Source organism: Lissotriton vulgaris, chromosome 7 (genome assembly GCF_964263255.1).
Source record: "Lissotriton vulgaris chromosome 7, aLisVul1.2, whole genome shotgun sequence".
NCBI classification, from domain to species: domain Eukaryota; kingdom Metazoa; phylum Chordata; class Amphibia; order Caudata; family Salamandridae; genus Lissotriton; species Lissotriton vulgaris.
This window is the reverse complement of record NC_141695.1, coordinates 782,987,381-783,012,279: the sequence shown is the minus strand read 5'-3', so window position 1 is coordinate 783,012,279 and position 24,899 is coordinate 782,987,381. Positions and strand designations below refer to the sequence as shown.

At 42.6% G+C, this 24,899-nt stretch overlaps 1 protein-coding gene and 1 pseudogene across 3 annotated transcripts in view; both read right to left on the bottom strand.

Annotated features, from left to right (window-relative positions):
• The window catches only part of LMTK1 (lemur tail kinase 1), a 419,869-nt gene that overhangs the window by 366,748 nt on the left and 28,222 nt on the right, over nt 1–24,899 (bottom strand). The gene's annotated exons all lie outside the window — the stretch shown is intronic.
• LOC147702411 (U2 spliceosomal RNA) lies at nt 5,343–5,477 on the bottom strand (annotated as a pseudogene).

Genomic DNA, 24,899 nt, shown 5'->3' with positions numbered 1-24,899 from the left:
GCAAAAAATCTTCAGCGTAGAAGTGGGAAGCAGATATTCTCTCCTCTTCAGCTCCCCACAGATTTTCTCCTGGGACTGAGTCAAACATTAAAACATTACATTTTAAAGGCTAAATTTCAGGTTTCCACTCCATTCTCCTGCATTGTGACAACAAAACTTTTCCAGAGTTTCATGCAACTGAAAAACTAAGATTGGGGACCCAGGGAACAGCAATGGAGAGCTCGCCCCTCTTCTCTAACTCAAACCCAGCCTTTCCAGTTAATTCCCATTAATCTTCAAATGAAATATGCTCCCTTAAGCATTCATGTGGCTAAGTCCTTATGTAGTGCTTGACTTCAATAAGGTTGAGAGGGTCCCTAGTCTGAATAGAAAAGATGCTTTAGTGGGGTGTTGCAAACCAGATGCACCACTTGGCACCTCTCATTTCCTGGCTATTGTGTGGACAACCTTTTAAGTAGCAGATAGCAGACCTAGATTCCCAGAAGCTATTACAGAGTTGTGATCCCAGACAGAAATGTATTTTCCTTTGGAATGCACGAAGCAGCTAAGAGTCAACAGAATATGCATCTCAGATTCCTAAACTATTGTCAGGGTTACGGACAATAACCGTTTACCTTTACTACTGGTCTATTTAGCTACAGGCACTTAAATGTTGCAAACCTGTAAGCACTTTCCTTTTAACATTGACAAACTGAGGGCCTGGTTAGAGCCATACTACAAGTGTATTATATTCCATGGCACTTGTAACACAGCATACAGGTTAATTTCAACATTTGAGATGGAGTAACCCTTCTGCCGAAATCTAAATCAGGCCCTGAATGTTTAAATACCGTGTCCACACTTCAACCCGGCTGCAGGAACAGGTGTATTCCAAATTCATGTTGTTTGGGTATAGATATGAAAAATATTTCCTTCTTGCCCACAACTCTGATTTGCACTCTGTAAAAATGTGTAATAACCCGAGCACAGAAGATTTAGTAGAGTGACAGCTATTGCAATTTGAAAATAAAATTGGCTGTCCTTTTAAACTGAGCATATGTAGATGAGAACTGCTTAACATGCTTCTGTCACTCAACTAAAAACACAGATGCCCAGACTAAAAAGATGGGTGGGACACCGCAAAACTATGCACGGTCTTACAGTGTGCATAAGAAAAACTGGGGTACCGTATTTTCCGGCGTATAAGACGACTTTTTAACCCTTTAAAATGTGCTCGAAAGTCGGGGGTCGTCTTATACGCCGGTAACCAAATTTTGGGAGTGGAAACAACGCTCCACCAACCTTGAAATTGGAGCAGATTAGGGCCGTTGTCCTTACCGGCTATGGTAGTCGTGCCGCTCCGCTTTCACGACCCAGGTGCTGATGCCACTCAGCTGGGCCAAAAGATATGCCTCCGCGTTGGTGCAGTCAGTGATGGCAGCGCAGCAGCTCCAGTGGGGAGGAATTCGGGCGCCCTGTTATCTGCCACTGCTCGTGGGAGGGTGGGGGGATGCAGCAGCATGTGCTGATCTGGCGTCTCTCTCCTTCCGATGTGGCCTTAAATCTCGCGTTCATCGGAAGGAGCGGAGCGTCAGTTAATGGCCATAAAAAGGGGACTGTAATATTTTCCCGCCGGCAATACAGCAACATAATGTTTTGCTGCAGTTACCGTACGGTATTTCAGAAGGGTGATTACAGTACATTCCTGTTGAATCACCAAGACACTGCATTCTTTTTAAGATCGGATGGACAGTTCTTTACACTTCATGTCACGGAGGAGGGCTAGAATCACGGGTAGTCTTATACGGCGAGTATAGCACAAAACCTAAATGTTTTCAAAAAAAGTAGGGGGTCGTCTTATACGCCGGGTCGTCTTATATGCCGGAAAATACAGTAGTTATTGTCCGAGCAACATGCAACTATAGCTTGTGTTAGAATTACAATGAAAGCATTACAAACTCACCCACCTAGACAGAAGAGCAGGCGCCCTCCAACTCACATCAGATGTTGGGGCTCTATAAATACATTTCCAAGAGAGCTGCAAACTTAAGTGTTTGCAGCTTTTTTATTGATACTGATTTGGCTGGAAATCTCATGGATTGGGTTGTAGTATTTTTCTACGTAAAAATGAAGGTTGTGGCAAAGAATTAACGACCTGTTATTTGATTTAGTCCCCATTACCAGTGGGACATTCACACTAGGCCTTAGACACGGGTGACCCATTGCATCAAGAGTAGAGTTCCTTAATTTTCCATGATCAGCTAATGGAATGAATTCAAACACTGTCCTCTACACGAGGAAGCCATTGCATCAAGGGCTTTACATTATGCGCCACTTCATCCCAGCCAGAACATTGGGAGTCCCTACATCCTGGGTAGGTTTTATGTATATTCCATCAGGGGTCATTACCTCATGATTGCCCTTACATCAGAGGGAAGTATACGGAAATATTACAATTATTGAATAATCTTCTTAACTTTGCCATGTTTGTACATGTGTGTTCACTGAAGAAAACAAAGGTTAAAGTGACCTAATAGTTAGGTGTTGAAATGAGGTTGGAGTTAACATTTAAAATCCGAAGAACCTCTGAAATTGGCCGGTTGTAGTTCAGCGAACTTACTATAGGTTGTGCCCCCTCATGCATGTTTATGATCTTGCGAATTACATCACTAATAACATCAAAAAAGTACATATTGGTTATGGCTACCCACTATATTCAAAGGACTAATTTGCCAACAGTACAGAAACAAAGAAAGAGCTATCAAGAGAACAATATGGCAAACGGTGCAAGTTATGGAATGCGTTGTAATTGTAAATGTTATTTATATAGCGCTTATTACCTCTAATGAGGTCTTGAATCGCTTCGCACTGAGTAGCACGCTACTCCGGAACCCAGTACTATTTATTTATTTACTTAACTTCTAAAGCGCACTAGCACCTAAAAAAAGGCATCCTGGCGCGGACAGACTCATATCGGAGGGGGGACAACTGATAGCAAGCTAGGGGTTCGGGAAAAGCCATGTTTTCAAGTGCCTCCTAAACGCGAGGAGGTAGGAGGCATGCCTAAATTCAACCGGAAGGGCGTTCCATAGTTTCGCCGCAGCCACGCCGAATGATCTACCTCCTGCTTTAGATTTCTTAAACCTAGGTATGGTCACCAACCTGGCCAAGGAGAAACGTAGATTGTGGGTCAGCGCATACCACGAGAACTTCCTTTGCAAACGAATAGGGCCTTAGAAATTAATAGTAGATTAGTAGTATTTTTTCTTTTTTTAATGTTTTCGCATTAGTTGTGTTAGGTTTGTACTCCTGATTTCTTGTGTATTTAGTAAAGTTTAGAGATGGGATACCTTGGAATGCATGTGAAAGTGAAAGTAGTACAAAAATGTTAGGTCGAGCCTAGGCAGCACGCATTTCGCTGTCTGGAAGACCTGGTGTAATCAGTATACGGAGATTAGTCCTGCCTGCTTCCTGCCTGCTGTTTGCCATTGGTTCACGCTTATGTTGCTCTGGTTTCCTAGCTCGTTATTTGTTGGTTCTCCCTAGGCATCACTTCTGTTTTATAGAAACAGCACAGACTAACTACAGTTTACTTTTGCTACTAGATGTTTAGGGCTTTGGTTTAGGAACTACTTCCTTTATATGGTGTTAGGGATATTGTATCAGTATGACGCATAACAGGGCACCCGCATTCATGTTTGTGCTTGTTTCATTGTGGCAGCCGCTTCACGGGCCACTCCTTTCATGTATGTTTTTGTATTATCATGGCACTTGGTGTGTGTAAATTTAACCTGCCCAGAAGCTACACTTAATGTTGTTGCATGGCGCCCACTTAATTTAATGTACAGGGTGCCGCGCTTTATGTTCTACCATGGCGCTGCTTATTTTTATATGCAGGAGTGCCACGCATGATGATGTAGCACGGCGCCCACTTTCACAATTAAACACAGCGCCTGCTAAATTTATTATGTATAGGTGCCACACTTCCTGTTGTAACACGGCGGCCGTGGCGCGTAGCCCAGCTCAGGAGCCGCAGCTAGCTGCCCTGAGAGCAGGGCGAAAGCGAAAGGCTCATTTGCCAGGGCCGCCTTGATAATTGTAGCTAAGAGCACCAGCAGAGAGAGCAGTGAAGTTCTGGGCATAAGGGTAGTGCATGCGGAGGCGCAAAGGTACTGCATAGAGGAATGCAGGCACCAGCTGATTGATGAGGCTCACACTGCGGCCTCCACTGTTAGCAGGCCAGGTACCGCCCCCACGCCCCCGCCCCCGCTCACTTTACATTGCCAGCCATGCTGCATACTCTGTACGGCCACGAAAATACTGCCTCAGGATGCTGGAGGATGCCCGGGGGAACAACGGACAGGAAGCAGCTTTCTACAGCTAAAGTTCCACTGGTTGACAAAAATGTGAAAGTTAGACAGACAGTACTGAAGTAAGCAGTAAGCAAACTTAGCACTCTTCTACAGCAACAAATGTTAAAGGGCAGTGCACGCTGGTTCCCATCAGGACACTGTACGGAAACAGCGTCTTTAATATGATGCATTGTTATCTTTACTCATTAACTGTAGTGTTTTGGCAATAGCAGCTGCATTACATCCTGGTAGTTCATTTTTACAACGTTTGCATGAATGTACTGCAATGAATCAGAATAGTATTTTCAAATTTTTAGATATGGGCTTTTCAGGAGAATATGTGGAATAAGTAGCTAAACCTAGCGATGATTTAATTACAGGCCCGACGGAACTGCCCATTAATAGCACATGTCTTTATTGCAGTCTCGGTTGGCGTCCCTCTGGAAGTAGCTGAAGTGGCTGTTGTCTGTATTTTTAAGATGGACACTGCACCTTGTGAGAGATTAGCCTACTCACGCCCCTGACAAAAGGAACGTTTAGTGTAGGGGAGAGAAAAGAGAGTGTCTGTTGTGGCCCCATTGGACCTCAGCTTGGTTAGTATGAGTCTCCCTCATGGGCCGCATCCATAATAACACCTGTGAGGTCATTGCAGCCTCATACTATCAGAGGTACTGGGCTGTTAGAGGTTGAGCCAGACTGGCTTAGTGTGTATATTTAGGGTCATTCCTCGTTAAACACCCAAATTCCTGGTGATGTCTAAACAACTGAGCTATGGGAGCAAAGACAAGCTAAGCGAATACACACACATCTGCATATCAGCCCACTAAGAAAGCCTATATTTTGCTTGCCACCGTAACAACTTTGGAGCAATTGAGGACTTGTGATAGGATCACACAGAAATGTGAGTAAGGTTAGATGCCAACTGCTAAGCAGAATGAGATATAAAATCTCATAATGTAGTATTGTGTGCACTTATTCCTTACATAATTAATCCATTGCAAACTCAAAAATATCAATTAAAACATTATAATTTATAATACCAGTAGCTTTTACTTTTACAAATGCAAAACTTATTGCATTGTAAATGCTTGTTATATGTAGTGCCTGTTACTACACATGATCTTAGCCAAAAGGCCGAGAAGCGAGAATCATCCCATACCCTTTTGATTACTATGAACCCCCAAACATCCTTCTCAGACCTTTCCCTCCTTTATTAGCCTTCTCCTCCAACTAAGTAGTGCCTGATAGTTGGGGTAGAAGGCTAATAAAGGAGGGAAAAGTCTGAGAAGGATGTTTGGGGGTTCATAGTAATCAAAAGGGTTTCGGATAATTCAAAGAGAGGAGGGGTGGGACAAGGCTGAAAGGAAGATTTTTTTATAGAAGAAATCTGAAATTATGTTATACATACAGATTTGCACAGGAAACTTGGTAAGATTCTATTGGGTGGAGAAAACCCCAACATAAATACCAATCCAATATGTACATCGAAGCGACAATATTTACATTTATCTTGTGCTGAAGTATGCACATTTTTTTATGACATTGCCTAAAGTTTTGGTAGCAGGAATAAACTCCTCTAAATTTATAAAGCAGCAGCTTGGAAATCTATCCATACCTTCACAAGACATTATTGCTTCAATATAGGCTGTAATCAGTAAAGAGCAGAAACCATACATCACTTGAACAAAAGCCAATATTGCACAAAGCACTCAGCAAGTAAAAACTAAATCATAAACTCAATCTCTTACAATCTTTTATCTGCCTTACATGCTAACAAGTTAAAAAGCCAAAAAGTACATAAAATGTTCATCAGAATAAACAACTCATAATACAACATTACTCTCCTATAATTATTTCATCTGCAATAAATTCTAGAGAGAGATATAAAGTGCCCTAATGCCTATGCAGTTTTAAGAACAGGTAGTAAGGACCTGATTTGTAAATGTGCAACCATAACTGGGAAATTTCAGTGATGTTCCTTGTTTGACCCAGAACCATAATGTCCTTAAAAAAAAACACACACACACTTAATGAAGTGTAGGTAAGTATAGCCCCAGAGTGTGTTACTGAGAAGTGACGGTATTCTCCCATTGAAAGTATTAAGCCCCCCTCTGAGAAATGCAGGGACTCTCCCTTTAACATTTAAAACATGCAGTTACTCATACCTGCGAGTCCCCCTCCATTGAAAGCGCTGAAAATAAATACACATATATATGTATGTACACGCATAAGCACACACACATAATTAGGAGTTAGCATTGAAGAAGTAGTAGTCTTGATGTTGTGACTCTTGATGTGCTGGTGTGGGTGTAGTGGTAGGTGATGTAATCACCCACAACCCACGAGGATCACTTCATGTCAGCCTAACAATATGCTGACTCTAGGCAACAACTGGTCAATAGAGTGAACCTGATTCCAAACACAAAACACAACACCCATTGGAATGGGCACTATTTCAAGGGGACTACCCCCACCACAGGAAATGACCTTAGGCCCACATCAGTGACACACATTCAAGCTGCTCACACTGTGAAAACCCAAATCGACAAAGCTGTCTCAATGATAGCAGCTTGACTACCGCCTAACAGACTGGCCTCATTCTCAAGTAAATCGCCACACCTACCACTTTGTTCCAAACGGTACCTACACTATACGTTGATCGTGACGTGGCACAACCCTCCCAACTGGCTGAATATTGACTGGGCCTCAATCCCCTTATCCCTCCTCAATGGGCCTAGACTTCCTGTTTCTGACCTTGACCCTCAGAACTGAGAACTCAAAATTCCTTCAGATGCACCCAACACTTTACCTCTTTTGCGATCTTTTACCGCTACCTGCTGAGTACAGGACACCGCCATCTTGGAACATAGCGCTGACCTAGAACCCCAGATAAGTAAGAGCATATGTTATTATCATTAAAACCAAGGGCATGGCTGTGGAGTCGACCCTGTGATCGCCCTCTGGGAGGGTCACTTAAGGCCGCCGGTCTGGACAAAAGGACAGTGGACGGACGGCCGGCCGTCCAGCCAAGATTATATTAAGTGCAGCCGAGTGCCTCTGTAAGCGAGACATTCTATTTCAGGGTCAGATGTTTTTCCCCCGCCTGCAATTATACTCGATTTACGAGCACGCGCTGGCTCTGTTCTGCTAATGGATCTGTCTGGGATGGGAAACGCTGGGTTTCACCAAAGCATACAGGACTCTTCAACAGCCACGAGGCTCCGACCCTGATGGATTCTGCGGTCAACCTGCAGAGCAGCAGCAACAACACGCCTTGGATTATTTAATGCAACAACAAAACATGTTTTTCAAGTTTCACTATTAAATACAGTAACATTATTCATAGACAGCAGCTTCTCTCAGGTACTAAACAGGCACAGGCATGGCGCAGCCGGCAAAGCTCCTCTCACACAGAACAGCGATCTTGCACTATGCCCTTTCACCCAAAACAGGCACGGCACAGACAGCACCTATCAGCTTCCTTCGCACAGGCCTGGCAGAGGCTCACAGTCACATGCACAGCCGCCTCCCTCAGTCTACCTTCTCTCGCAGGCCGCGAGGACAGCAGCAGCAGGGCACGCTGACCTCGCGTACAAATAAGTGGCGCGCGGCACAGGGAGTCAGGGTCGGGCTGGGACACCAAAATAAAAGTGGCGCCCGTTGGAGGATTAGAACACTAGAAAGCGTCCTGGTTTGCAAAGTGGAGCAGTTTTGACCTTGTAAAGAATTTCTATAGAAGTGTTTTGTAAGGTGTGGAAGACTGTGTGGATTTGAGCTTGATGCAGACACTGTTCGTTTCAATATCAGGGAAATCAACAGTAAAAAATCAGTCTAGCAAGCCATAAAACAGACCCACAAACAGCAAAAAAAAACAGTCCAAACAGTGACCTGTCATACCAGCACTTTGGGCACTGCCTGACTGCCGTCACCGGAGCCCACACATTGCATTACTTAGCACGCCATGGGCACTTCACTCACACCTGGGTCTTGTGTTGTGTCTGCTACCCAACAAGGAATCTGAAACGGAAGCTGCTGTTCTGCTTCTGCGTCCTGCCCAGTGCTTCAAGTGAGATTAAAAAAGATGGAGTGGTCACTAAAAGCGGCATGGACAATGAAGCACAACTAAGAGTCCTTTACAAGAGCCCTCGCCTTATGTAATCACGAGTGTGGCCTAAAATGTGAACTAGAATCCTGTGCTTGACATAGCGCCACCACCCTGTATTTGAATCTGCCTGTTTTCATTGAATCCATCCAAATACATCACATAACAAAGAACATAATCTAAAGCAAGTCCTACCTAGTGGCTTTGCTAGTGCTTGCTAGCACTGACTTTTATTATGCATTAGCTACATGAGTAACAGACCCAATTCTTCTCTTCACATCACTTTTCGCTGCAGTCTCACTCTTGGTGTTAGTCACTCACACCCCTTTTTCCAAACATAGCTTTCTGTTGTCCCATCATCTGCATACTACCCTTCCCTTAGTCCATCCATATGCATGTCTCTCACTTCCTCAGCTTTTTCTGCATCACTCTTTTCACGTTCTCCTTATACAGTCTCGTCTGGCTCCAGATTCCTATGCCTGTGCATATCTCCCTCAAACGCTTCACAAAGAATCGCAATTACAATTGGCACATATGTGACTATACTCTGTAAGACTGTGTGGATTTGAGCTTAATGCAGACACTGTTTGTTTCAATATCAGGGAAACCAACAGTAAAAATCAGTCTAGCAAGCAATAAAACAGACCCACAATCTGCCTACATAAGGTCCAATGATTGGATGACCATTTAGTCTGATCACCTTTGACAGGCGCTGGCACAAACTCAAACTGCATTCAACCGCAATCGCAGACCTGCCAACTTACATGGCAGCACTATTTGTCGCACGATATTGGCTTCCTTCACACGGTCACCCAGTGAAGACCTGATATCACACTGTGTAAGACAACATAAGCTGGGAAACCCTACAGAAAGTGTGTTTTCAGCTCTTTTGTGGACTTCCTACAGATCCAATCTCCTAGGAGGCAGGCATAGGGCGTCAGCAATCACCCCACGGCATCAGCAACAGCCTCAGAAGATTTTGTGATTTTCCCCATCTTCCGCAATGCTCTGCACAAAGCTGCACCCTCTTTCCATAGAGCCACTTCCTCAGAAGTTCTCTGTGAATAGTTAAACACTAAAGGGCTTTAGGTCCCATCTCTCTACAGACCACACCCTCTTCAAGGCCCCTCTACCACCTCGCATATAAAGTGTTTTGTTATGGTCTGGCTTGACAGCGCAGCTCTTGCCAGACATTTATGTGAGCACCAATAGAAACGGGCTTTGACTCCAACCACATGTTGGGAGCCATGATTACATGTTTTGATTAGATAGAAGTGGTGTGCTTCCACAAAGAAAGTGCTTGTCCTCCATGCAGCTGTGATCATTTTGTTTATCTAGCTGCCTACATTTGACCTTTAAGGGGGACGCGTACACACATGACATTGGGACATTGAAATGGTATTAAAGTGTAGATAGTTTATGTTGATTTTCTCTGGCAGCAGCACAGATGGGAAGAGGGCAGTCATTAACCAACATGAATTTTTAGGTCTAGCTTGACAATGCAAGTGTCATCTGACCTTTAAACCTACACCACAATTATTCTACGGTTCTTTGCTTACACACAAACACATATATATTTCCACCCTATGAACTTGTAATCATCACACTACTATGCAACATTTCTTTAAAGACAGACCTACTGGCATCGTCAATGCTTGCTTCAAAATGGCAGGTGCAAGCTACAATTGTGCCCGGTCATACACCCATTCACACCATAAACTCATCCAGACACCGAGATACAGCTCAGCTTGCAGTATGTGTTATGCAAGACTGAAAAGATGGACAAAAGAGCTAAGAAGTTGGCATTTCTGGCCATTACGCCACATCCTCTCAATTTTAAAGGTTAAAAATTGGTTCAGTTTTAGGCGGCGCTAACAGGAGAAATGGGCTGGTGCAAGCTGCTTCCTAAAGAGAGCTCTGGCACTTACTTTACAAATTAACCACTGCTGTTGGTGCAGACCACTGGCAGGATCGGTCCCACTTAAAGCCCTGGAGGTGCCCCTGCTGCTGCAGCTCCAGTTGTCTCATATGCCAGCTAAACTCTACTTAGGAGATGGGAATACCTGTATGTTGGTGACGGATCTCAGGTAACCTGGGCACTAATCTCCGCACCCACACTTAATCACATTATGAAATCCTGGGCAAACTGGTTTCTGTTATGCAGCCTCTGGAGTGTAGAAAAGGGCAAGTCTAGGGAAAGGCGCAAAATAAAGAAATGACAGCTAGTAAAACCCAAGCAGCATCATGTTGGCAGCAGGTAGCTTCAGGTGTTCTACTGGGGGGTACATTTGGTGGTTAACAACGATATGTGTTAAAACCTAGACTTTCCTTAGGTCAGGAAGCCTCTGCTTGGGAATTGTGATCTAGTGACTAAATTAGTGGCCGTGGCCCGACCCTGGTTTGAATCCTGACCACATTGTGTGGTCAAGGGGAAAATCACACCACTTCTCTTCACCTCACCTCGCTGCTTTTACAGGCCAAAAGGTGTATGTAAACAAACTCAACGATTTACATTTTGCCTCCTCATTAGCCCTCAATCACCAAGAGCTTCTCCTGACTGGTCACAGGAACTAAAGCGAAATTGAGAGCGAATCTCCGGCAGTGATGAAAACACAAAAAGCTGTCACAAAAAGCATTTCAATAAGGATTTTAAAAACGGTTCGAGGAATGAAAAATGTACTACTTTTTTCCATGCGCATTATAACGAATTGATTCGTGATGAAAAACACATACTTGTGAGAGAATACAGCAGAACTTGGAACTGATATTATTTAAAGATATTAAAAAGACAGCATCTTTCCTCTCCATGTCTTAGTTTGATAACTTGAATTTCTGAAACCGGAATAAATACATTTCATCCCCCTTAGCTTTCGGTTGCATCTTTCACCCTAAGAAGCTCTGCACTTCTATTTTGGAGTGAATATTTTCAAATTTTACATTCACAAAAGCAGTTAGTTTGTATAGTTTGTTCTACCAATATGTAGTCCAAAGAAACCCCAAAGCAAACTGAAGCACTTAGATGATTTGTTGGGGAGATTATGTAGCACTATGTAAACACTGCAATACAATACAAAGTTTGAGGAGAATGCAATTAGTCCTACTCCTGGTGGTTATCTATGCTATAAAAATGGCATAATAAAGTTTTTAAATGTTTTCAAAAGGCTTATTTGCGTAAAACAGGTTATTTACTCCATCCTTACAGCAATGTGCACAACGGCACGATGCACATGAAAAGAATCACCCTTCACATTAAGGCATCAAACAACAAGTTTATGGTAACTTTGTTCCTTATGTTACATTACTGGAGAACCAATATGATAGTTTCCATCTGCTGGTGCCAAGGTGCCGCCCGGAAAAACAATTCTGATCAGCAAATGCTTTACTAAAAATAATAAATAGTAATAATATATGTCACATACAGACTGGATAGTCGCTAGCGGTTCATAGCAGGTGATCAAATAATACTCTATATATTAATATAACCATACAATTGATGTAATCAGACTGAAAGCAATCTATATTACAGTCAACAACCGCATCTCTCTAGTTCTCGTTGAGTATAATTGTGCAAAAGAAATGTGCTTTGCTTTCGCTAACAACGTTGGTGCTATTTGAATGACATTTGGCTGGCGCTTGGAATGCCCCATTAAGAGGTTTCATTAAAAATTTCATGCAGATTGGTCAGGTGAAGATCAAATTAATTAGGGGCACTTCAAAGGTAGTATTTTCCAATTTAACTCCCATAGGATTTTTTGCCCTGTGGTAGAGCAAAAAAAAGGATCAAATGACACCAAACTTGTATGAAAATATAACATTATTTAGAAGAATTTTTTAATGATGTTTGTGTACATTCAAACAGTAGTTTGAGATATCTGCCAAACAAAATTTGGCAACGACAACAGATCTCACCTATTATACTGATTTCTATGCCAAAATGTTTTAGCGACACACACACACACTTTTTACACCAGCAAAATTGCTTTTTAAAGATAAACATGAAATTGATGAGCAGGTTTCAGGAGAGGGTTAGGTATGGGGGAGGGGGTGAAGCAACACAGCAGACCGGGGAGAGGCAAGCGAAGGAGGGATCATGGGCGAAAGAGAGCAATGTGGAGCAGGGAAGAAATACACAGGTGAGAGAGAGCAACAAAGGTGAGGGGAGTGAAGCACCTGGGAAGAGAGAGAGAGAGAAGCATGTGGGGAGGAGAAAAGCGCATGAGGGAAACAGCTAGAAAACACATTGGTGGAAATGGCCTTTCTTAGGGAATTTCCCTAAAACGTATTGCTTTTTCCCACCTGGTTTTTGCTAATTCTCTCTTCGTGGCCTTAGGACTCCTAGCACTTTCCCACTGTAATGCAGTGTGAAAGCGCACACGCCCTTCTAACACATGCTAGAAAGTGGTGCTTACCTGATTGGTTTAGGTGCTGTACCTGTGAGTACCCTGTATGAGATATACTACATACCCAGGGCAGGTACTGCACTGTCTACTAGAGGGCCACAGCACTGATTGTGCTACCCACAAAAATAGCCTTTCAAACAGGTCTCAAGCCAGCTGTTGCAGGTTTGGTGTGTGTATTTCCGATTCACAGGTGCTACCCCCAGAGGGACGGCACATCCGTAGTAGTGCCTCATTCTACAACATGCTGTACTACTGAATTTGCTACTGTTTGTGTGGGACTGGATTGTCTGGTGCAACTCGTATCATCGCTCACCAGATGTTGTGCCTCATTCCAGGGATGTATGGCAAACCAGACTGTGGGCTGATTGTGACCAGACTGTCTGGTGATACTCGTAAGAAGTCACATGGTGATTTGCCATGACCAGGGATACTACATTATCTACACAGTGGTTGGTTACTCAGAGGTGAGTGTGTAAGAAGAGAGAGGTACCCCTTAATCTAGTCAAGGGAAATGGGGTTATCCAACCCGAAATATGCAGAGGTTCACTTGAGATGATTTGCAAACAATTTTGTCAACGTACTATTCTGAATAGACAATTCATACATATATAACACAAACGTATAACAGTTAAAAAATCATTTATTATACCAGGGAGACTCTGTGCTCAGACTCATAAAACTGCAGGTTCTGTGAAACCTTTTTAACATTGGTCACATCTTTTGGAATTATCTGTCCAGCACGTGAATAATGGCATAAAATTGCAAACATCTGCACAATATTCGCAAAAGCTTAAATAGGAAAAAGAATTGACCGAATTTCAGCCTATATTTGTTATATATACAAGACACAGACTTGGATACCAATATACCAGCTGTCAGTAAAACTAGGGGAGATTCAACTAATTCCCTACCGTGACAGACATACAGAAAGTCTTGATAAAGGTGGTTCTCATCCATTTACTGCACCGAAACGCGTCAACGCCATCCTTGGTACAATTCAAACTCCAGCATCGATGGTTGATTTACAGATTCGATAGTAACATAAGATCGATGTACTTATAAAGGAGTCCGAATGTACAAATTGTATTCAACAATTTTATGTTTTACATCTGTCTCTCATTCAATTATGCAGGCCATAATTGATTGTTATGTATTCATACTTTTTTAACTTATTAGATTAGCTAGGTAAACTTATTGGTTTTAATGTTATATGTTTGCAATTATAATAAATTATTTTTTAACTGTTATACGTTTGTGTTATATATGTATGAATTGTCTATTCAGACTACTCAGAGGTGAACCAAGCACTCTAAAATCTAACTGTGAGGTACATTTTCAATGTATTTAGGATTGACCAACCCGAATTGGGTTATAGACTGGCTCCCTCGACTAGCAGGCAGAGGACTGCACGTTACGAAAAGTTAACGTGAGTTCTCTCGGAAACCGGTGCCTGTAACCTCTTGGCGGAGCAAGGGGTAGGTTACCGGCACGGGTTTCCGAGAGAACTCACGTTAACTTTGAACAATGAAAAGGTACCTCACTGTTAGGTTTTAGAGTGCTTGGTCCATCTGTGAGTAACCAACCACTGTGTAGGTAGTGTAGTATCACCGGTCCTGACAAATCGCCACGTGATTTCTTACACCTAAGTCAAGAAACATGTTGACCATTCAAACTTAGCCACCTCTGACCATTATATCGGCGTTGACACTCGTTTTGAATTGAGACCAGTGGGCTCGGAGAATACATTTGTTTTGGAGCACCACTGTGCCTCATTTTAGCCTTCCACACACCACCTCAGTACACACTTTCCCCACAACTACACCATGAGGCCCCACACCAAAAAATCACCAAACGGCTTGGGAAAAACATCTCTACCAAAGAGCCCCTCATAGGGCGCCCATCAGGTATTGCAGAGATGGCCTGACGCGAAGCAAGCCCTATGATGAAGCATGACACCCAACCGGGTGTGGGAGGGCCCCACTTCCCAATTTGGGAGGCACTGTGTCTCCATCTTAGGGTAGGGATGTTGACCAACCCAGCATCCTCCTCCTCCTCCATCCCCCATAGGAACTGCAACCTCCATCTCCTATACGTATTCTTTGGGGCGCGTATGCTGGACCTCTAAGCCCCTGATCCCTCTTTTGTTAAGAGATGTTGGAGTATACCACAACTTGATGGAGTATGGGGAAGTCACCCAAATGGATAAACAGTCATTAAAATTACAAATATATATATATCTTTTGGTCATTGGATCCACACATCTGACTGGGACAATGGATCTCTCGAAGCAGAAAGGCTACCTTCTTGAAATAGATCACAAAAAAAATATTGTGGGGGCAAAATAAGTCCGTAGCAGAACAATCTGACCCAAGGTAGATCGAGGGGGCGGTCTAAAGGGGTAAACAGTCTTCAAAATTAAAAAACAATATATATATAATTTTGTAGTAGGATATACAAATACCATTACACATTAGGGTTGAAAACTTTAAATGGATGGCGTCAATTATGACGCCACTGTTTTGCATATCTCAATATTAGATTCACATGTAAACCCCTCAAATCTGAAATGGAGATTGGGTGCTGCAAATTCGGGGAAAACTTCTGACTGTCCCCTTCCTGGTCTTTCTTGCACTCATCTTCCTGTCCAGCAGATAATACACTTACATTTGACTACACATAATGTACAACGTCTTCGATAGTTGGTTAAGAATGTGCATCATTTTGGAGCAGTGAGCATACTATGCATAAACCACCTCTCCCTTTCCTCTCCTCTAATGCTTCCTTTCTGCTTTCCTGATAATTTCTTCCCACCTCTCTTACCTCTTCTCCGTCTCCCCACATTGCAGGTGACCAGCACAAGGCGACCAACACAACCTCAGGATTCATGGGACTGCAGGCTAAATACATTTCTTGTTTACTTTGATGCTGGCCTGGTAAAGTGACTAACTGGCGAGCCCTCCAGTCATTCAATGACATTGTAATTCTCTGAACAATTACAACAAGCATTTACAATGCAATGGTCTTGGCATTATTAAAGGTAGAGCTATTGGCATTGCTCATGATTTTTTTTTTTTTTATCATAAATAAATGGCATTGTCATTTACATTGCCAATAGCTTAATCGTTAAATAAATGGCTCAAAGGGCTTCAGCCCCTCACCAGCCTACCCCCTCCCTTGTGTGTGGCAGCCCGGATGAGACAGCTTCCCGGGCACACACACAGCCGCACCCGAGTACTTCACTGGTCTTTAAAACACCATTTACTTGCTAATGAGGCTTTGATGTGTTTTCACCCCTTTTAGAGCCCCTGCATCTCCACTCTGCATATTGCTGGAAGGTGGTAGAGGGGGTGTCACTAATCATCAGGGTAACACATGCATTAAAAGTACAACTTGGATATTGCATTTCTAAAACTCAGCTGTAGCGAATGATGTGCGTGTAAGTAAGTGTCTGTGTGAGTACCTTAGTGTATGTGTGTCACAGACGTGCACTATGAGCTTTTCAGTGCAATAGAGTTCTGTGCTGCATAGGCTGCTCATCAACACAATGTATAGGGCATGCGCAATGGAAATATGAATACTACTTCATATATTGGCATGGTGAAGTTATAGTGACGCTATGCACAGCGCTACATAAAACTCCTACAAAAATGAATCAATACTAACAGCCCTTTTTACTGGTAGCCAAAAATATAGAACGTTTATTGTGTTTACAGTTTTATTGCTAGGCGGGTGTTACCAAAGACCACCCGTGATGTAATCAACAATAGAATGAATACAATTAATGATTCAAACCACCTTACGTCTGTTTAACTGGGGTCTGAGCATCCCATGCTATCTGAGGAACAGCCTTCCAAGAGTTCACTTCCTTCTCGTCTGACAGACCTCACCAGGTCACGTTGGCCTCCTTGTTATCCAGCTCAAGGATTTACTCCCGGGTCGGATGCTGACCCTCTTCAGTCCATATATGGTATCTCAGCCTAGCAGCTACAACATGGGCTCCACAAATATATGGATAAATAGTACAATTACCAACAAATATGTGAACTGTCAACACATCATAGACTGCCTGACATGTTCATAGCTGGTTCCATTAGCAATGGGTGGGTTTTAATTCCGCCAAGATCGAGGTCCTGCCATTGGGTACTAAGACCCCGGATTGCACGCCTGTGCACAATAGGCAGTCTGTTGCATCCTTTTGAAACAAAAGGCACAACCTTGGAGTCACTCTAGGTTCAAACCTGTCTCTGACTCCACAGGTGAACATCTCGTACTATCTGTGAGTTACTCTGCCTGGCTGATGGAGAGGTTCACACCCCACAAATCCTTGCCAGCGCCTCATCCTTTGTGTGATGCACACTGCCCATGCCACCTTCTCCGCTGCCTCTACACGGTCCCCTGTCCAAAGAGCATGTTCGGTTAGATCTGTCTATGTGCCTTGTGTTTACAGCTCTGTACCGTCCTTCTGTCCAGCTGAATGACACCTCACAGCCTGTCTCAGAAGACCGTCCGGCAAGTCATACACGTTTTGGTGCAGCAGGCTGTTTACATGGTTCCATTCCCTGGACCAGAATGCACTGGTCCTGAAACCTGCGGTCACTGAGGATCCTGAGCTCTCATCCTGCAACCTACAACCTCGCTTCCCTCCACGCAAAGTGCCTTGAAGCAACCTCACAGCAGTAACAGCGATATAGAAATACAACGAAAAGTCAAAAGCTGTTTCTCCAATATGCAGAGGAAACCTGCCCTTCAGAGCTGTGCTGGACATCCGCGCTGTTGTGTGTTTTAGGTCTTTATTTAAGGTTTGCTGCTGTGTATAAATCCTCAGGCCGGCAGCAGTGCCAGCAGGCAGCGGTATGGCGGGGAAGGGGCAGGCATTGTGCTGCTGCTGCCGAGTGTGAGCCACATTCCTTTGCTTCCCTCCTAGCCCCCTCCCCGCACCCTGTCTGAGTTATATTCTTGGAAAAAGCGTTGCTAGCGCCTCAGATCGTTTTCACTTCAGAAGCCACACAGAATGCCAGGGACATTATTGGTGGCATAAGAGCGTCCGAAACCGACCGTACATACCTCTCACTGGACCAGCCCTCCCTCCCTTGTCATTTAACGGATTTAACTTTACTCACTAAAACAGCAGATAGTAAATTTTATCCATTTAATCCAAGTCAATTTTATCCTTTCAGCCCTGTTAATGAAAAGTGTTTTTTCTCTTCTTTGCATCTCATTGGGTGTGATACAGGTGGATGTTAGGATGGGTCTCCATGGTACCCAAACCAGCTTTGAAAAAAATCAACACAGTACCGAGCAGTGACATTTCCGGGTCATGGTGGTAATCCCCGAGGACCAGTCCCTAATGGTTTATGTAGTTTGTAGTAAATAGTCTTTTAGGAATTGAAACGAATTTTAAAATTAATCATAATAAATAATGTGGCACATTCAATTAGTTACTTAAAGAAACAAGCATGCTGCCTTCCGTGAAGCCGGCCAGGAAGAGCGCAGTCATTGGCGCGCGGCGGAGACGCTGGCACCGTGAGCGTGCGCGCGACCAAATCCACGCGTGGAGAGCTCTTCTCGCTCCCTCTCCCATTCAGAATGCTGGGCGCGTGCCCAGCTCTTGTCTCCCTTTGTCGGCTGAAACGATTGCTATAGTTCTCTGCCGAGAACGCGATTCACGCGTCTCTAAGCCGAGACCTAAAAATGAATACATGGATTGAATAGGACCTGAACTTTATTTTTAAAATATCTGGACTGATTTGTTAACAAACATGTTGTATATATATTGTATTCTTGTCCCAGCTTTTATAGAATGAAGCATATGTTCACGTTTTCACCAACTCTGTAGATGTTCAAGATGAATGAAAAGAAAAATTAAGTGTTTCTGCTACCTAGAGAACTCATTCTCAACATCTCGTCCGGATTAAAAAAACTTGGGTGTCAAAATCCGTAAATCTATTCCTGAGACATTATTCCTATATTTGGAGCTGGTTTTCAACTTTGATGGGGGCCATAAAGCAACCCAGGAGATTTCATTACGACTGTTGAAGACTTGCAAGAGTATGATAAATTGCAAAAACAAATACCCAGGCAGATTTTCCTGCAAGTGAAAATATTGCATTAGAAAAGCATGCAAAATTGTCCATTTGGACCATTAACTATTTTCATACACAACAATAATTATGTTTCCATGTGGAGAACTTCCATTTTCCTAACCCACCCTCCACCAAGTAAATAAGGGAATTATTCTATATCAGTGCTTAACTTCTGCTGGCGGTTGCAGGTGTTGTGCACCTGCACTTGCATATGAACACCACCAGACCTATAGATTGAGGGCGTTGGTCTCATTCCATAGGGCTGCTAAGTCTGGCACTTAATACTGAACACACTGCCATACATTCCACAATGGACAGTCAACACAGAGGTATTAACGTCATGTTCTCTCAAGGTACTTCTTGCTGTAAATACAACTCCAGTCTGATCTGCAGCACCCACAGAAGAAAATCTCAAAAGGGGGGATAAAATCAAGAACTTTTTTTTATTTTTTAAATCAATTAAAGCCACATCTTTACCTTTTATAAGACCTGGCTGCACTATTCTTTAATTCATACGTAAAAATATTATCATTAACAATAATTTATATGAATACACTGGCAGGAATGCTCCACAAAATGTACATGTCTCTTCTACTTTAAAAGGTCGGAAAATAGTAAGGCGAGAGAAAGGGGCGTAGCTGGCAAGTGTTAATCTGGTAAAGTTGACCAAAGATACATTGAGAAAAAGAAAACGACTGGGCAATTCTAGAATGTATTATTGTGGGCTACTGAGTGCTCAAAAAACACGTGCTAACGTAATTCTGAAACATATCCTAAGGAGGAACACACTTGGGGCCCAAAGCAAAATTCCTGGATTCTTTCGATTGCAAAGTTTTGCCAGCCTCTGGCCAACATAACGCTCCTTGGCTTAACTCTTGCATGATGAACTTACCCAAGTCTGTTTCCTTACAACAATTTTCTCCTCAGCACAGAATCAACATTATCTGTTGTATCTGGTTTGATACCCTCACATAGCACCGGGGCATCTGTATATTTATGATTGTGCTTTACATACATACACATTATATGACCAAGCCGTAATGGCGAAATGCGTTGTGGAGATTTTTTCATCTGCCTAATAAAATCTTCAAAATCGGAGCTCTGGGTGTCTCGTTTTCATCATAACGTTGATGTTTCTTGGAGTGAATATATACAGCTTGCTGGTAGCTGCAACGAGACCGCACGCGACAGCATTCCTCTTTTACCAGCGGTGGTGGAAGCGATATATATATATATATATATATATACACATATACATTCATTGAAACAAACAAGGGCTAATGGGGCGTTGTAGGTGAAAATGTCAGGTAAAACATACCATTTAACAGACTGTAACAACTGATTTTCCGTTTCTATAAATCTTGATCAGTTGGACTGTAATATTGGCAGGATTGCGTTTATTGCAATTGCGCAGAACGTCAGGCAATGATATTTCATTGAAAGGTCACTGTGGCTAAAGATCAGTATTACAATATGCATGCATGGCCCAAATGTTGTTTACGCGTGCAATTGCAAAATGTATATATTTTTACACCTCCTGCTCATTATTATCATTTATTGAAATCTATATTAGTACTGTTTCTATGTTCATGATCAGGGTGGTTTCAAAAGCAGTGTTTAATCTGATCACTCACTGATTGAGAAAGGCTGCTCACAGCCGAAACGCATCTCAGTGATTTTTCTGCCGCATGTGGTGGGACCTTACCTCATTAAACTGGCTGGAATAATGAATTCTCGTGTGCGTGCCCCCTTTTTCATGGTGAAGATGGGATTTGTTTTGATATATATACATTCACTGAAAAAAACAAGGGCTAGAGGGGCATTCTACCTATGTGAAAATGTTAGTTAAAACATACCATTTTAAACTAACAAAACCACTGAAATTCGCCAGTTATAATTTTCTCAAGTAACTATGACTCATGCCTAAATTAACTATATTCGTTCCCTCGCCAGGCACTACTAATTAGCTCACATATTACATCACTCATGACATGTTCCATAACGCCATTGATAACATCAATGCAGCATCTCAAATTACATCACTGATGACAACACTATGCATGGTGGGGGTACGAGTTTAAGTTGCCTTCCACTGACTTGCACACCTAAAGGCCCCATGGCAAACAGCCTGTTTGCAAGTACCCCAGAACTATTTTATTTAAATTTGGGCCGGGGGAGTACCACCGGTCCACCCCACACCCCCTACATGGTCCATGGGGTCAGGGTACCCCCACACATTTACATTTTTTTTAATTTTAAGGACATTGGGACTGAGTCCCACGTCCTGAAACAATGGACATACATTTAAACATTTTCTTCATGCTAGAGCCAGCTAATCACATTACAAGCTCCTGCGAGACAGCCGACAGGAAAAATAAAACCGTCAGCCAATCAGATGGCTCTTTTTATTTTCTTTATTTTGCACAACTAATTTCTCAAAAACGACAGAATGGATTTACACGACATCTCAAAAAGCACACTTTCTGGACCACAATTTCGTTTTCTGCCAAATTTGGTGTAATTCTGTTTAGGCATTTTGGATGTCTTTCTTTCCAAAAATCCCTATGGAAACTGCCTTTTGCCCCCCTCTCCCCTGGTTACTTGGCCCCTGCTTGACAGATCAAAGTAAAACTTTCCAGGAAGCTGAGGAAAGAAGAGTACGTTTTTGGAAAGTTTTGTGAAGAGTTATCAAAAGGCATCAAAGTTATTAGCAAACCAATAAAGCCATTTTCTATGGAAACGTAGTCCTAACTATAACTATATTGTCAGATCCCCCCAGGATATTGCGGCTTAGATTTGGAAATTTTGCAGCATAAAAATTGGAATTTTAAGGCATTATTGCAACACTTTATTTTACTTGAAATCATTCCTTTTCAGCCTTAACTATATGGAAACTTGTTTAGCAGAGTATTCCTCTTTGACATAGGCATATTTAATGTGTCAGAGAGTGTTTGTTTGCCATATTCTCCTTTGTGGTAACATTCTGGATCATAGGTTAAGCCAAGCATAATAGCACAGGGTTGCTAGTCATCCTGTGTTTTGTAGCATTGTGCTGACTTGGGGCTAGCGGTTCGAAGCCCGAGACCCATCTGCGGTAGGACATCACGTTTTGATATTCCCATTATGTGCATAAGCCAAATTCATGGTTTTCCAGCAGCTGCCCTGCAATTATCCTTCCACTTCTTCTTCGCCTGGCCTCTTACCTTGTTGGATTTCACAAATAGACACGTCCTTTATTTAACTTGTAGTATTCCAAGGGTTTGGGGCTTCAAGGACAGTTATGTGATTTTTTTTATTTTTTTTATTTGCATCTTCACTGTATTGTGGTGGTTTTATTTTTTTTGTACAAGAATGATTGTTCAGCTCTCCATGAGTTATTCGGCAGGGGTCACACAAAATGAAATATAATAAAATAAAATAAAAACACCATAAAAGGTGAAATTACAGTAAGGTATTTAAGGTGGACCCTATGAACAGCTCCAGTGACAGAATAACTGGCATGGGACCACCATTGTGTCCTGTATGCAAGAACCTTAAGGAACATAAAAGACATTCAATACCCAGTTCCCATGAACAACAGACATGGACCCAAACACACAACACATGTTCCATAATGGAATCCATTTATGAGGTGCTTAGAAGACTTTAGGGGGCTGTAGACTTCTTTCTCACAAGTGGTGCAGGAGTAATGGTTTGTGGTCCTAAATTATCAAGCTAAGTATGAGTGAATATCAGTATTTATTAGGGTTGTACTGGCATATAGGTTATCAGGCAGTGCACGAGGGGCTGGTCTGATACAACAGTGTATGGGGCGGAATTCTGGAGGTTTGTGAGCCTCTTTTATGGTCTGATGGGCAGGTTTTTACTGTTGATTTTACTGATATTACTCCAAACATTGCTTTTAGTAAACACAAATGCATGAATACATTACAAAACACCTATAGTGTATCCAGAAGTTCAGAACTGCCCTGTTTGCCGATGTGGGCACATTTATAGCTAACCGATGCACTAATAGGGGCCACTTTTATTTTGGTGCCCTGGCCTATTGTCCGTCCCAGTCAGACACTGGACTCCATATAATGTGATTGGAGAGTTCAGTAGTCACCATCATCTGTGGATACTGGTTCAGTTTAGACCCACCTCATTGCAAGCAGAGCCTGTTGCTCTGATGGAAAATGTGTGTCAAGAAAAACATGAGGAACTCTCAGTGGATTTGCTGATAGTCAAAATACATGGTGGACCACAAAAAGTTGAAAAGTGCCATGATCGAGGATAGAGACTAAATTGCCCTGCTCTAATGATATCCCATCTGATTCCTAGACTAATTTTGGAGTCTGTATTCAGCCACCTTCCGATAATGTGGCAAAGACAGGATGATTTTAACAGTTGGAGGTTTTAGGGTCCTTCACTAAACCTATTTCTATTTAGGCCGTGAGGTTAGATACATTTTCGTAAGTGCCTCAAATGTTGTGGAATATCTAGTCGGATAGGTTCATCTTCTGCAGGTAGGGCTCACCTTCTGCAGCCGAAGGGTCCTTTAGAGAGGGTTTGTCGCTGAGTGACCTCAGAAAACCTAGATAATATTAAAAGAATATGCAAATAATATATGTGTCACAGCAGAGTCTCGCTGACTGTGTTTTTATCCAAATTGTCAACTGTGATGATTTGGAGAACAAACAAAGGTGGTTTCTCTATTGTGTGCATAGTTCATCAAATTATTTTGCTACAGGCTTTAAATTATAAATTAATATAAAAATAGAAGGGTACAATAAACAACAACTCCATCTAAATGCAGATTTTTAACTTTGTGCCACTATGTGGTCAGTGCTCTCAAGAGATGAGATGAAAGACGTGCACATAAAGTGGTTAAGAGACAGATCGGTCAAGTGCTTCGGCAAGTGGTGTAACACCTGTGTACTTTAAGGGCAGACTGAGGGAGGTTTATGCAAATAACTCTTAAATGGGTCCCCACAATGTCCACAAGTACCCTACAGACTGCTTGGCACGGACACGGAACCAAGCCTTCATCTTACAGTGATACTCATCCCTTGCAGCTCACATTTGTCAGTTTGTCACTGAGGCTAATGGCAGCTCTCTCTCTCTCTCTTTCTCTGTCCCCTCATACTGTTTCTATCTTGCTCATCCTCACCGGCTGAAAACTTTGACTTTAAGAAACGGATCTTACCCTTTGTTTCCTCTCCTTTCCTTCATTCGTTACCTTGTGAAATGGATCCAAAAAAGAGAAAAAACACATTTCTGAAAATGTTGTCTTTTTCCGATATTTTTCCCTTCCAAAGTGCAGGTTCGGGACAGAGAAAAAAAATACTTTTTTTCTCCAAATTCCGTCAAAGGTAATAAAACAAGACAGAGTGGCCAGATTGGTTTAACTCACACTCAAACACATTAGAGCCACGTTACAGAGTTTGCCAGTGAAGCGCTACTTTAATTTTCTTGTCTTTCTTTTTACAGCATTGATTTCCCCTTTGTTCTATGAGGCATGTGCAGCACTGGATCCACACAACAGAGAATGCAGGCTGTGAACGTGATGTCCCGCAGGGCTGTACAGTGTTTTGCGGCCGAAAAGATAAATATCACGGTCATCGCGCTCCTCAGGTGATTTCGCGATCATTTCGCGGATCGCAAAATGCAGTAGGGCCTGAAGAGTGGCCATCATCCCTGAGTCTCTGCTTTATGTTTCAATTGTATTTCTGCCTCACTATTTATTTTTTTATTTGAAGTTTTATATAGCACGGACATGACCCGTTAGGGTATCAGAGCGCTTTACAGGGTAAGATACGTTGCGTACATGATGGCATAAGCAAAATACAAGGACGGGGGTTAGGGAAATGACAATAGTGGGACAAAGCCATGGATATATACAAGAGTCAATACAGTTCCAAAATCAGCAAGCGATTTGATTACAATAGGACACAAGACAGCGATATATACAATAAATGGTACAGTCCCAAGTACAGGATGGCAT